This window comes from Ambystoma mexicanum, chromosome 6p (genome assembly GCF_040938575.1).
Source record: "Ambystoma mexicanum isolate Mex_15411 chromosome 6p, UKY_AmexF1_1, whole genome shotgun sequence".
Taxonomy (NCBI): Eukaryota; Metazoa; Chordata; class Amphibia; order Caudata; family Ambystomatidae; genus Ambystoma; species Ambystoma mexicanum.
Window position 1 is genome coordinate 1,159,659,032 of NC_090935.1, and position 13,968 is coordinate 1,159,672,999.

Genomic DNA, 13,968 nt, shown 5'->3' on the forward strand with positions numbered 1-13,968 from the left:
CAGGTCCATGGATTGCCCTGTGGGGATTGATATGCTTAGGTTTATTCATTCGGGTAACCAGGCTTGTGCATGCTATGGTGATGGGGGACTGTGCACTCCTCTCTTTGATGTAAATCTGGGAGTGCGTCAGGGTTGTGTACTGGCCCTTGTCCTGTTTACCCTTTACATGAATGGCTTGCACAAGGTCTTGGTGGAGTACGGAGTGGATTGTTTGAAGGTGGGAACCAGGGCATTTCCATTATTGCATATGCTGATACTATTTTGATCACCCGGGCCCCGAACGCTCTCCACAGGTTCATTGCAGAATACACACATTTTATGAACTCCCTGGTTCTGAAAATAAATACTGCAAAATCTGCCCTATATGGCCCGTGGTCCAGGCAGGAAGCACATTAAAATGCTCCCTATGCAAAGTAATGGGGCGTTTATACCCAGGGTGTTCGAGTTTGATTATTTACGTATTTGGTTCCCCCCATTGGTTTTAGGTATAGCTCATATTGAGAAACAAGATCTACGTATGGGTCAATCTCTGGGTGATATTTCCCGCTTTAACGGTATGTGCTACGGCCAGCTCTTGGGATTGATTTTGCAGGTGTGAGGTGCAAAAAAAGCAGCAACCAATTATGGTGCATGCCTTCCTTGCGAGAGCTTTTGGTTCTACCAAGTTCGGCCCGTTTCTTTTCAATACACTCAGAATTGGGACTTGAAGTCTTGGAGGATTACTGGCTTTTGGCCCTCCTTCTATTATGGCTCCAGATTTCAGCAAATTCTAGAGCTTCGCTGACACAGTACCGTTTAAAGGCTATTGTACGTGCCGATGTTTGGAGTAAAATCCCTTGGCTAAACTATAATAATGATCACTTGATTCAATTCAATGTCCCGCCACTCTTCCTTCCAAGTATGCAAATTGAGGTTGAGTGCAAAAATGGCTATTAAAATAATCTTTGTTGCTCGTATTGAGGCAGCCTGTGAAGCTAGCGCTTCGGAAACTCCGGCTAATAAAGGTTGGCAATGATTAGCCATTTGCAGTCTATCCAACCCTATCTTACCTTTGGCGATCGTATTTCTGATCGCTGGGGACTTTCTAGGGCACGTTTTTAACACATTTAATTTAAGAGAGGACACTGCTAAATGGAGGGGTTTTCCAGACTCGGCTGTCCTTGTGACTATCATCTAGTGGATATTCTACATTTTGTGATGTTCTGTCCTCTTACTCCTACGTCCAATCCGCATTCCTCCATCCTGTATGGGCGTCCCTCGCAAGGAATGGGAACGGAACCTCTTTTCCACATGTCCCTATTCAATTTACTGTAACGCGGGCTCCCTTAACCCCGCCCACCGGCGTCACTTCTCAGTCCCCTTTTCCACATCAACAGGAACGGACCGCTACCACCAGCGCTCCTGGTTGAGGCCTCAAGCCTTGTAATTCCAGGCGCTTTCCCCGAAATCTTTTCTTTTCTTTTGCAGATTTGGTAACCCCCGGCGCATGTCTGCTTCGACAAGCTTTAGCAGGTGCCCATCACGTGACTGTTCCTTGGTGAAGACCATGGATGAGACGGGTGCTCCTCGTGCTACGCTCTCACGCCCAGGTTACTTAAACACTGGCTGGTGCATTGGAGAGAGCTGTTCAACAGGCCTCCTCCACAGAACATCAAGAACTACGTCCAGAGACAGAAACAGAAGGTAGGTGCCTTATTTTCCAAAGCACCCCACAGAGGGCACTCCTTCCTGGCTGTTAGGGAGAATTCTCAGTTTATGGCTAATTTCCCTTACCTATACAGTGCCTCAGCAGCTTTGCTGGATTTGAAGGGTTTGTTTCTTTTTACCTGCTAAGAGTGAGACTCTTTTCCCCACTCTTAGTCATTTTTGCTATGTGTGTTCTAGGCTATTTTTGTGTTTAATGCCTATGGGATCTTTCGAGGGGATTGGGTCCTCCGACATATTCCATATCTATGACAGTAATCACCACAGCTGTGCTGCTTCAGAAAATCTTTCGGCGTCTTGCGTCGATACACTGCCCTCGAGGACCTCCTCCCAACGGCCGACGTCACTGGATGTTATAAGTAGGACGCACGATGCCCGTAGCCTCAGTTCCATTTTTTCTACGAACGTGTTCGCTTCGGAGATCCCGGCGCGCATCGACTCTTTGGAGTTTCTGTTCTTTCGGTTCTTCGAACCTGTTCGGTTGTAAGAAGTTTTCAAGATGTCTTCCTCTTCTTCCACCCCGCATCCGGGCTTCAAGAAATGTGGGGACTGCGGGTCCAAGATGTCGATGACGGACTTGCACACCACCTGCTTCTGGTGCCTCCGGGAGGCCCACGACACGGATGATTGTGTCAACTGCCAGTCGCTTACGTCCAAAGCCTTGCGGGAGCGCAAGAAGAAACTGTTGGTCGGTAAGGTGTCCAAGCTCCGGAAGTCGAGGTCCACTGGGCTTTCGACGGACGATTCGAGGGGTGACTCTCCGCATCGTCGTCGTAATTCTAGGGGGTCTCAGTCCTGGAGTGGGTTCCGCCACTCCTCTGCCTCTTTGAGGCACTCTCGGAAGCGCCGTCATCGGTCGCCTTCCTCGTCCGAGGACTCCGCCCGTCGGCGGGTAGTTTATTCCACCAAGTATGCAACTCTGGAGGAATGGGCTTCCTTCAGTAAGAAAATGCTGGCTATTCTTGAGTCGCAGGGCTCCGGTCCGTCCGCGCCTCCGAGTGGGGTTGGGCGTGACCGTACTAGAGACTCCGCTCGTACGCCTTCGGGCTCGGGTGATCGGCACGATTTGCGGGAAAGGTCCCGCTCAGACAAGGGGAATCGTTCTCGTCATGCCCGTTCCAGGTCCCAGCCCTCGACGCGCTCGAGACCGTGTGCACCTGTGATGTCTTCGAAGAAGACGCCGACGAGGTCGTCGATGGACTCTCTCGAGGCGTCGACGACTTCCTCAGAGGCGGAGCCATCGGCGCCCAGGCTGTCAAAGGACACGCTCGGGGCTCAGCCCTCGAGGCCTGTGTCGACGCAGTCGATGCTGTCGGCGCCGCGTTCGGCATCAACGCCGATTCACTAGATGCGTTTCGAGGCTTTTTCGACGGGGGTACCCCGGGGTACGGTGGAACCCCCTAGAAAGGCTCTAGCCAAGGCCAAGCATGGCTTGGTTCCCCATTCTGTGCCCACTTTCCACCATCTTGATTACATTTCGGAGGTGGATGAGGGCTCTGATGATGGCATGGTTCCTGATACGGAGCCAGATGAGATTATCTCGGGACATAGTCAGATTGAAGACCTGCGTCAGTCACTGCACAACACCAGTGGTCTGGACACCTCTCCAGAGGTGAAGTTGTGTAGGCCTGAGCCTGGCACCCATGCCAACTCCTCGTACCGGCGCCTTATGTCAAGGGCCACCGAGTACTTGTGGTGTTCTGCTCCCCCAGGGGATTTTCTTTAGGATGACCTCACGGATATCCTCGACCAAGGTCCACCAACTGACCCAGTGCTGCCATTCCATATGGCTCTACAGAGGAGGGTGGCGGCGGCTTGACTGCTCCGGAGAGTCTCCCGGCAGTGGGCAAGTCTTTGCCGCGAAAATACCGCCCAGCCAGTAGCGACTGCTGCTACTTGACCAAGCACCCCACTCCAGAGAGTTTGGTGGTGCAGGCGGCTATGGCCCCAGCAAAGCAGGCGTCATATCCTACCATCCCTCCTGATAGGGACGACAAGCGTTTTGATGGTTGGGCGAAGAAAGTGTTTTCTTCAGGGGGTATGGCTCTTCAGGCTGCCAACTCTGTATGTGCCTTGTCACGTTTTACGCACACTCTGTGGAACTGTGTTTCCTTAGCGGCTGAACATATTCCCGAAGGGGGCAAACGGGATGGTTTTCTTGTTATGGTCCAGGATAGCAAGGATGCCATGTGTGAGGCAGTTCAGTCGGGTTTGGACATGGCAGATTGCGTCAGCCGTTCCATGGCGGCGAGCACCGTAATACGCAGGTTTGCGTGGTTGCGGAAGTCAGGGTTTGCTCCTGATGTGCAAGCCCGGCTCTTCAACGTGCCCTTTGATGGTGTCCATCTTTTTGGCAGCAAGGCTGACGAGAGCCTTGAGAGGTTGCAGACCTCAAGAGCTGCAGCGAAGTCGTTGGGCGCTGCAGTTCGCCAACCTCTGTCTTTTCGTCCTAGGGGACAGCAATGGAGGGGAGGTTCCTTTCGTTATTACTCATCCTTTGGTAAAGCCAAAGGAGCTGCTAGTCAAAGGGGCCACCGTAGGAGTGCCATAGGTGGAAAACAAGGTACTCGAGGTGCCAAGGCCGCTCGGGCTGTTGCCTTTTTGCCCTCAGGCAATGCCGCATCCGCTTCAGCTCAGTCATGAGGCCATGTCCCATGGTTCGCCAGTTGGGGGAAGGCTGGCGCAGCATCTTGTCGAATGGCGTGCCATTACTTCAGATGTGTGGGTTCTGGAGATCATAACCCACGGCTACTGTCTTCTTTTCTGGCAGAGGCCTCACGACAATCCACGAGGGAACCTCTATTTGAAGAGTCTGGATCTGCTCCTTGCGCAGGAAATTCAATCCCTGCTGGAGAAGGGCGCAATAGAGCTGGTGCCTGTAGCAGAAAGGAAAAAGGGATGGTATTCCCCTTATTTTTTGATTTCAATGAAAGACGGGAGATTGAGACCCATCATGGACTTGCGCGGTTTGAACAAACTCCTCAGGAAGGACAAGTTCAAGAAGGTTACTCTTTCTCAAGTCCTCCAGGCCCTTCAACTTCAGGACTCGTTGGTGTCTCTCGACCTCACTGACGCTTATTTTCATGTGCCGATCCATCCAAAGCACAAGAAGTACCTGAGGTTCGCGGTTGGCGACTCGCATTTTCAGTTTCGGGTCCTTCCTTTCGGATTGACCTCCGCCCGAGGTTCTCCACCAAGCTCATTGTGGTGGTGGCAGCGTATCTCAGGAAAGGGGGATTCATGTCTACCCCTACCTGGACGATTGGTTGATCAGGGCGCGCTCTACCGAGCAAGTCCTGCATAATCTGTCAGTCAGATCCCTCCACTCCCTCCACAAGCTGGGCTTCTCCCTCAACTTGAAGTCCCACTTCAGTGCTCGACACGTCCCTGGGGCAGTGTTTTCCTCCCCAGGTGAGGGCTCATCACATTCAGCAGATGGTGCAAAAGTTCCAACATGCCCAGAGTCTCCCTGCGTTCGAGTTCTTGAGATTGCTCAGCCTCATGGCATCCTGCATTCTTCTGGTGCCAGAGGCCAGGTTGCGGTTGAGATCTTTGCAATGGGCGCTCAAGCTCCAGTGGTCTCGGTCCTCCGGCAGGATGTCGGACCCCGTTCAGGTGCCACCCTCGGTCGCCCAGGACTTTCTGTGGTGGGCCGTCGAAGGCAATCTGATGAAGAGGGCTCCATTTTGGCTATCCTGGCCAGAGGTGACGATCATGACGGACGCATCCCTCACGGCATGGGGAGCTCATGCCAACGAATTGACAGTCAGCGGTCGTTGGTCTCCGTTGGAGTCCAGACTCCATATCAATCTGTTGGAGCTGAGGGCCGTCAGGCTTGCCCTGAAGGCTTTTCTGCTGACTGTGCGAGGAAAGAGTGTCCTGATTCTGCCGGACAACACAGTGGCGCCATGCACTACCTCAACAAAAAGGGTGGTGGGCGGGAAGGGTCACTTCCTCTGTGCAGGGAGGCGATGCAGCTCTGGTTCTGGGCAATCCAGCAGGAAATTTCGGTCTCTGCAGTTCATCTGGCCGGAGAAGAAAACGAGACGGCGGACGCTCTGATCAGGCAGAGCGCGATCTGTCACAAGTGGGAGTTGGCCCTCTGGGGGACCCCTCAAGTGGATCTCTTTGCCTCCAGTGTCAACCGGAAGTGCGAAAGGTTCTGCTCGCGGGAATTTCCTCCAAGAGGAGCCTTAGGAGACGTGTTCGTGGTGGAGTGGTCATTCCCACTGCTGTACGCGTTTCCTCCAGTCCCCGTCATTCCGCAAGTGCTGCGGAGGTTACGGAGATCGGTTCCCGGATGATCCTCATTGCTCCGGCATGGGCCAGGAGAACGTGGTACCCGGACCTTCTCGACTTGTCCATCTGCCCTCCACATCGTCTTCCCTACCGAGACGATCTGCTCTCGCGGGAGGGGGGGGCAGGTTCTGTATCCAGAGGTCAGATCCCTCAACCTTCACGCTTGGCTTCTGAAAGGTTGAGGTATAAGGATTGGGACCTTCCTGAAGACGTGATGGAGGTGTTGCTTTCGGCCAGACGGCTGGCAACAAAGTCCCTGTACCGTTGCCGTTGGAGAAAGTTCTGCGACTGGTGCAGGGTTAAGAATGTGGATCCTTTTTCATGTGACATTCTGGTGGTTCTGTCTTTTTTGCTTTCTTTGGCCCACAAGGGCCTGCAAGTGGATACCGTTAAAGGTTACCTGGCGGCGCTGTCAAAATTTACGCGCTCATCTGTAGAGTGTTCTTATTTTAAAATTCATCATTTTCTAAAAGGGCTCACTAATGTGTTCCCTAAGTCACCTTTCCAGGTGCCCGGTTGGGATTTGAACCTTGTGCTCAAGTGTCTAATGGGTGCTCCGTTTGAGCCTTTGCATTCCTGCCCTTTGAGACTGTTAACTCTTAAAACTGTATTTTTAGTTGCGGTCATTTCCGCTCGCAGAGTGAGTGAGTTACAGGCACTTTCAGTTAAGCCACCCTTCACTGTGTTTCACAAGGACAGAGTTGTCCTTAGAGTTCGTCCTTCCTTTCTTCCGAAGGTGGTGTCGGAGTTTCATTTAAGCCAGAAGGTGGTTATTCCAGCATTTTATCCTCCTCCGCATCCTGCTAAGGAAGAGGAGAGGCTCCATAGGCTGGATCCTAGGAGAGATTTAAGCTTTTATATTTCACGCATGTCCCGGGTCAGAGTGGACGATCAGCTCTTTATTGGTTACGCTGGAAGGCGTTTGTGACAACCTGTTACTAAGCAGACTTTGTCTCGATGCATTATCCTGGCAATTTCTGAATGTTACCGCTTGGTGGGTAAGGACTCTCCGATAGGCTTGCGGACCCATTCTACCAGGGGTATGGCTGCCTCTACTGCCCTGCAGAGGGGTGTTCCTATTCGTAACATCTGTGATGCAGCCACCTGGGCTTCGGTCCATACTTTTGTACGTCACTACTCCCTCGATTGTATCCATGGGCAGGATCTGGCCTTTGGCAAGGCGGTCCTTTACTCTGCAATTTGATTGGGCATTCTAAATTTCTATCTTCTAAATTCTTTTCCCCACCTCCTTACGTCGGTACTGCTTTGGGAGTCTGTCATAGATATGGAATACGTCGGAGGACCCAATCCCTCAAAGAACAAGTTACTCTCTTACATGGTAACGTTCTTTTGATGGGATGGTCCGACGACGTATTCCATACCGCTCCCTCCCTGCCTTCCCCGCTACAGAATTTTGTATGCGATTGCAGCTTACGTTTCCGCAAGGCTTTGTGTGGTCAGACTGGCAGAAGACTGGTGCCACACGTTCTGGGGAAAAAACTACAACTGAGGCTACGAGCGTCCTACTTCTAACATCCAGTGACGTCGGCTGTCGGAGGAGGTCCTCGAGGGCGGCGTATCGACGTCATCGACGCAGGACGCAGACGCTGAAAGATTTTCCGAAACAGCACAGCTGTGGTGATTACTGTCATAGATATGGAATACGTCGTCGGACCATCCCATCGAAAGAACCTTACCAGGTAAGAGAGTAACTGGTTGCTCTCAACCCCATAGGAACCAATGTTATTCACATGTGTTACACAGCACCCTCTGTGCAGTGGGGTGTCGTAGCGACCCCCAAACATAGACTCCATACCCTGGGACGGACTACTGTCTCCCAGGGCATGTAATGTCCCCATTGACTTTACTAGTCAAATCCTATGACCTAAACCAGTACAACCCATCTTACTATGGAGGTACTGGAAGGGGTGAATAGTTTTTCCCCTATATTCATTTTCGAGAGGGTACCCTAAAGTCCCTTTTCTGGCTGGTGGCAGTGGTTACTACCATAAATATTCGACCGGGAATATTTCCCTTTGGGATTTTCCAATTGTTCGAGGCTACCACATTTTCTGACAGCCTCTAACATACCGCTGGTGCATTTTAATATTAACTTTGCTCCGGTAGGTTTTATTTGCCAGAACTTTAATATAACTTCTTTCTCGTGTCTTTCTCTAAACTCCTGACCCAGGTCCGGGATCCTTTGTTCGTCCGTTTGGCGGACTTCCACCAAGAAGCCCTCCTTTCGGCGCCACTGAGTCTGGGGTGGGTCCATTGTGTGGGAGGGAGAGTAGGACTCCTGGACCGGGTTGCCTCCGCAACCCATATTACACTCTAGCCTGATAGGCTGGAGGGTCTCCCGCCAAGATGACCACTCCACTGTGTGAGTGACCGCTAGGCTGTATGAATGGGGATCTTTTTGCATAAAAGCAGGGTCCTGATGACTGGAAGAGCAAGATGTCGCCACTGGAACTAAGAAGCCGAAGAGGAGAGAAGCCAAAGACTACTGCAACGACAACCTCCGGTGATGCCCTGCTGCAGCGTCTCACCACTTTTCTCCACACAACGAGAGAATATCTTCACCTGCAAGAGCCTTCTTCCCTTGAGCTGGTGGGGCCAATCAGTTTGCCAATCGCCTTCCCGGACCTGTCTTGGTCGAATCTCCCGTACCCTGTACTCGGAGGCCGGATAGCCAGGCACCAGTCAACCCGGGCCGTGATTTAAAGGAGCGTACCTTTTATTCGTCGGGCAGCACCGTGGCTGGTTTCATCCCTGGGTAGTGCAGTAACTCGAACCTTTCTCCACGACAAGGGCATCTCTTCCTCTGCTGGATCACCCGAACTGCAGGAACTACCAGGAACAACCGCCACCGCAGGAGCCACTTCTTCATTTAAGGTACATTGTTCCGCCAGGCCGCCCTTTCTTCGCGGTAGTGCTAAAGGGGTTTTAAATCCTTTACCTACCTGTTGGGTTGGCCGCCCCCTCTCTCTTAACATTGTCTTTTCAACTTTTGCAACCACCATTTCAAATATCGTTAACCAAAGACTTGACTGCAGCTACAAGAACATTTTTGCTCCTGGGCCCTTTCCCTGTACCACTTACTCTGGCACAGGCCTACTGAGACTGGTCACATCTGTTAGATCTGCCTTCTCGAGATTGAGTCTCCATTCGAACTGTGTGGTGCACCCCTTTCTTATAACTACTCTTTCTTTCCACTGCATAATCATTGTGACATGCCAATTTGCTCAGTTTTCATTCTAAGTATTGCTTATCTCGATGCATTGTCTTGCTGAACTGGGTCACAACTGATGGGAAGTGTTGATAGGGTGTATAAGAATCAATTTCTGAATAACTTGTGCTTTCCCTCCCTTGTGAGGAATTGTTAGAGGATCCCTTGTGTGTAGTTTTCACTGTGCCGTTTCGCTCAGTTTTCACTCTGGTTCACTTGGTCTACAATTCATGTAGGGAGTGTGTATATTTTTCCGTGACTTAACTGAACTTGCTTGATACTTGTGATACCTGTGTTTGATTAGAAGTGTATAAAATAAATATATATCTACTTTTTAACTACAAAGCTTTGGTCAGTGTTTCCTTGTTCCATAGTCTAGTGGGCCTAATGTGTAAACCCTGAATACTGCTCATCTCCCTCTTGAGAGAAGTCTGACTGCTCAGCCACAGCTACCAACTAAATCTTTGTGGTACAGACTGATACCAAAGGGGATTTATTGCTCTCATCTGTAGTCCTAATCTGGTGTAGTGCTCCCTAAGGGAACTGCACTGGATTCTGCCTAACACCGGCGAAGCCCTCTAGTGGGAGGGGTGAATCCGGCCCTCCAACCGGCTCGGGTCGCACCAAGGCTCACGCAGCTACCGGCCTCACGGCCGAGGGGTCCAAGGGCCCGAGCGGTACCACAGCCGAGGGGCCTGTGGGCTCTACTACTACCGGGACTCTTCCCGAGGGGCCTTGCCCTGATACCGGGTCCTAACTCGAAGGGGCACCTATATGCACGGCCAGCACTAACATCTGGGAAGCTGAGGGCACAAAGCCTACCAGGTCTCCACCTGTGGTGCATGACGCTGCAGACAGGCATGCAGGCCGTGGCTGGAAACACACAGAGTACACGTCCTCGTGCTCAAGGCACGGACAAGATGTCGGCGGCTCGAGACAAGGTAGCCGCCACTCCCGATCATCAAAGGCGGGAACTCACACAGGCGGGTGCAGAGGGGCGCGCCCGCCATCCAGGTGATCAGCAAAGAAGAAGTTTTACTCCAAGGAAAGACTGGGTACCAATGATGCCCGTCGCATGGACCACATCCTACCTCAACATCTTGCGTTCCAGGTACAGTGACCCCATGTACGGACAAGGGCTGGGGAGGCAGCAGGCGTATTCGCCACCGTCTTCGGCGCAGGGTCGTGTTCAGCCAGCTTTTGAGGACATGTTTTCGAAAAATTCATGTCTCTCATGTGGTCTCCACAAATTGGCTCCATTCACAGGGGCAATATCAAAGACATGTTGCCTCTGGCATCGCCTGCGCAGCCCACCGCAAAACAGCCCATGCTCCCGCCTCCAGCTCCACCTCCGCAGCAGCCCGTTACTGAGGCTCCAGCAGCCCCAGGGCAGGTGCAAACCCCGACACCGGAAGCTCCTCCAAAAGATGGTGGCATCACCCCCTGCACGACCCCATGGCAGATGACCAGCAGGACACAGGCGAGGAGGAGCAGGACACACCTTCATTGGCAAAAGCCTTCCATGACAGGATTGCTGGCTTGTCGGAATACCTGGGCATTCCCCAGCCCCAGAAGGAGCTTCCTGAGGCAGGAGTTCTGGCAGAGGTCCTGAGCATCATGGCGGAGGCGAGGTCCGGCATCCCCCTACTGAAGGATGTGGAAGCCTTGGCCAAGAAGGGGTGGCTCAAGCCACACTCCACTCACCCTGTTAACAAAAAGCTGGATGCTAAATTCAGGCAGGCTGAGGGGGACAGCATGTTACTCTTGCCACGCCTGCAACCTCATCTGTTTTCGCTGAAGCATCTATATATGCCAAGCCCCAGGTGTCCTCGTCTAGTACTGCCACGGCAGCCCACTTGAACAAGGAAAAAAAGTCTCTTGAATCATACGGCAAGAAGGTCTACTCTAATGCTGGTCTACACCTCAGGCAGGCCATGGCAGACGCAATCATGGCTGCAGCTAATCAATGCCTGTGGAGGGAAATCAGACTTTCTGCCTGACATCCCTAAGGACATGCAGGTCTCATTCAAAGAGGGCCTAGCTGAGATGAAACTCGTGGCACAGGACATTATGGAGGCCACGGTAGGCCACATCGACACAGAGCGATCTGTCTGGCAACGGACATGAGGCACACAGTCTGGCTAAGGGCTGCCAGGTTCAACCTGGATGTGCAGGGATGTTCCCTTTTGAAGGGGGTAATCTTTTCCGCTCCACAACTGATGAAGAGCTGGACAAGAAGAGCAGCTCTCAGACAGCCAAGTCGCTGGCGATTCTTACCAAGCCAGCAGCAAAGCCTTTCTCACAGGCACAGTCTCGCTCAGACAAGAGGCGTTGTTTTGGCAGTTTCTGCGGGTTCCAGGACTGCAAAGCCAGGCAGCCTGATAGGTCTCCCAGTCAGCACAGGCGAAAACACCCCAAAGCCTCAAATAAGGGGTTCTTCCAGTCTCCCTCCCACTCATCAGCCTCTGGCCAGAAGAAACAATGATGATCCTTTTCAGGTCCATGGCACCCCAGCTGGGGGCAGGCTGGCCCTGCAGAGTCAGGCTTGGCGGGCAAAGTTTGCGGACAACATGGGTGATCTCAGTTGTGTCCTGGGGCTTAAGTTTACCTCTTCCGAGTTCTCCCCCTCTTCCACAGATCGGTACACCATCTCTCCTAGCAGAGATTTGCTCCATTGTAGAGAGCGAGGCGGTAGAGCACTCACTCCCCCCAGCAGGGCTTTTTCTCGTGCATCTTTGCTATTCAAAAGAAGAACCAGGCGGGCCTACGAGTAGTGTTGGATTTGTCATCCCTGAATCTTTACCTATCCCTGCGAAGTTCAAGATGGTGACGCCAGCGCTCATAGCTGAGACACTGTGGGGGAGACTGGACGTGCTCCCTGGACCTTAAGGATTGAAGGATGCGTATCTCCACATTCCTATTGTGCAGTCTCACCGGGCCTTCCATCAGGTTCCGGGTCATAGGCCTGCACTTCCAGTACAAGGTTCTTCCCTTTGGGTTAAATTCAGCTCTGAGAGTCTTCACAAATGCAGTGGCAACTCTCCTCCGGTCGGAGGGGCTGCATGTCTATCCGTAGCTCAACGACTGGTTAGTCAGGGCCTCTCCTCTGGAGCAGCTTCGAGCCTCAGCAAACAGGCTCATCTCCACCCTATTCGACCTGGGGTTCTCAATCAACTACCAGAAATCTTAGCTCACCCCTACAGACACTGGTGTTTCTGGGCCTGTTGTGGGACACACAGCAGCAGAGGGTATTCCCCACGGGGGGGCAAGGTTACAGCAATTTGAACTGCCGTCTCCCATTTCCGCAGCAGGTTAATCACCATGGCCTGGTGGTATCAACACCTTATGGGCATTCTGTTGGTCCGATACACCAGACTCTGCATGGGGAGGCTTCAGTTGCATTTTGCAGATTCCTGGGATCAGGAGTCGGGCCATCAGGGGGTGCAAGTCTCCATCCCGCAACATCTGGACCACAATCTCAAATGGTGCCAGCATGTGGAGAACATCTTGGTGGGCAGACCGTTCCGTCCACCCCCCATAGAGTACACTATTACCACTGACTCCTCCATCCATTGTTGGGGAGCCACTGTGGGAACGCACTCGGTGCATGTGCTCTGGACGCAGACCGACCAGGAAAATCACATATACTGGCTGGAACCTATGGCAATCTGGTTGGCCCTCAAGTCCTTTCTCCCGACCATCAAGGGAAGGTCCTGTGTGTATTCAAACGGACAACCAGTCTGCATGTACTATATAAACAGAGGGGCACCAGATCCCTGCAGCTGTGCTCGTTCACCCTGGAAATCTGGGAATGGGTTATCAATCGGGAGGTGTGTATCTCAGCGAGTCACCTTCTGGGAGAATCCAACCTGGAAGCAGACAGACTCAGTCGCTTGACCGCCGACAGTTACAAGTGGCAGCTGAATGGGAGAGTACTCCAGGAATTGTTCAGCAGATAGGGTCACCCCGGTATCTCTACATATTATCCCCACCAAAAATATCACTGTACATATGGTCGTCTGTCTCGCCATAGGCAATATTTTTGGGGGGGATAATGGGGGTTGCGGGGGTGTCCCCCGCACATTTAAAAATAATCCAGGAGTTGTGGGGGTGTTTCCTGCAGGGTCCATGGCTCAATATCGCCACAAAAATATGGCGAAATGTTTATATCGCATTGTTTTTGCAGGAATATTAACACATGGAACCACCACCGCACTACAGGCCTATTTGCGACAGTAAACAACCGGACGTGCCAGCAATTCTTGTCCTGGGGAGGAAGGGGATGCAACTCTCTAGAGGACGCACTCCAGATACCCTGGGATGGGATTTGGCCATATGCATTCCCACCCACACCGCTGATGCACAAGGTGGTCAGCAAGATTGGGAACTCCAGGAACTTGATACTCCTAATAGCGCCTTGCTGGCCGGCACAACTCTGTTTCTCGGACCTGCAGCTGCTGTCAACCTAGCCGGAAACTTTGCTTCCTCTTCTGGTTGGTCTTATGTCAGCTCGCAGAGTGAGTGAGATCCAGGTGTTAGTCGCCTCAGAGCCATACACTAGATGTCACAAAGACAAAGTTGTCCTTTGCACGCACCCCAAGTTCCTTCCAAAGGTGGTGCCATCCTTTCATATCAACGAGGAGATTGTGCTCCCCACATTCTTCACAAACCCCTAGGTAGTCGCAGAGAAAATGCTTCACTGTCTGGATGTCAGGAGAGCGGTGAAATTGTAGCTG

The 13,968-nt window shown here is 52.3% G+C and overlaps 1 protein-coding gene across 1 annotated transcript in view; it reads left to right on the top strand.

The window, feature by feature from the left end:
* The window catches only part of SMC5 (structural maintenance of chromosomes 5), a 1,384,551-nt gene that overhangs the window by 354,798 nt on the left and 1,015,785 nt on the right, over positions 1–13,968 (top strand). The gene's annotated exons all lie outside the window — the stretch shown is intronic.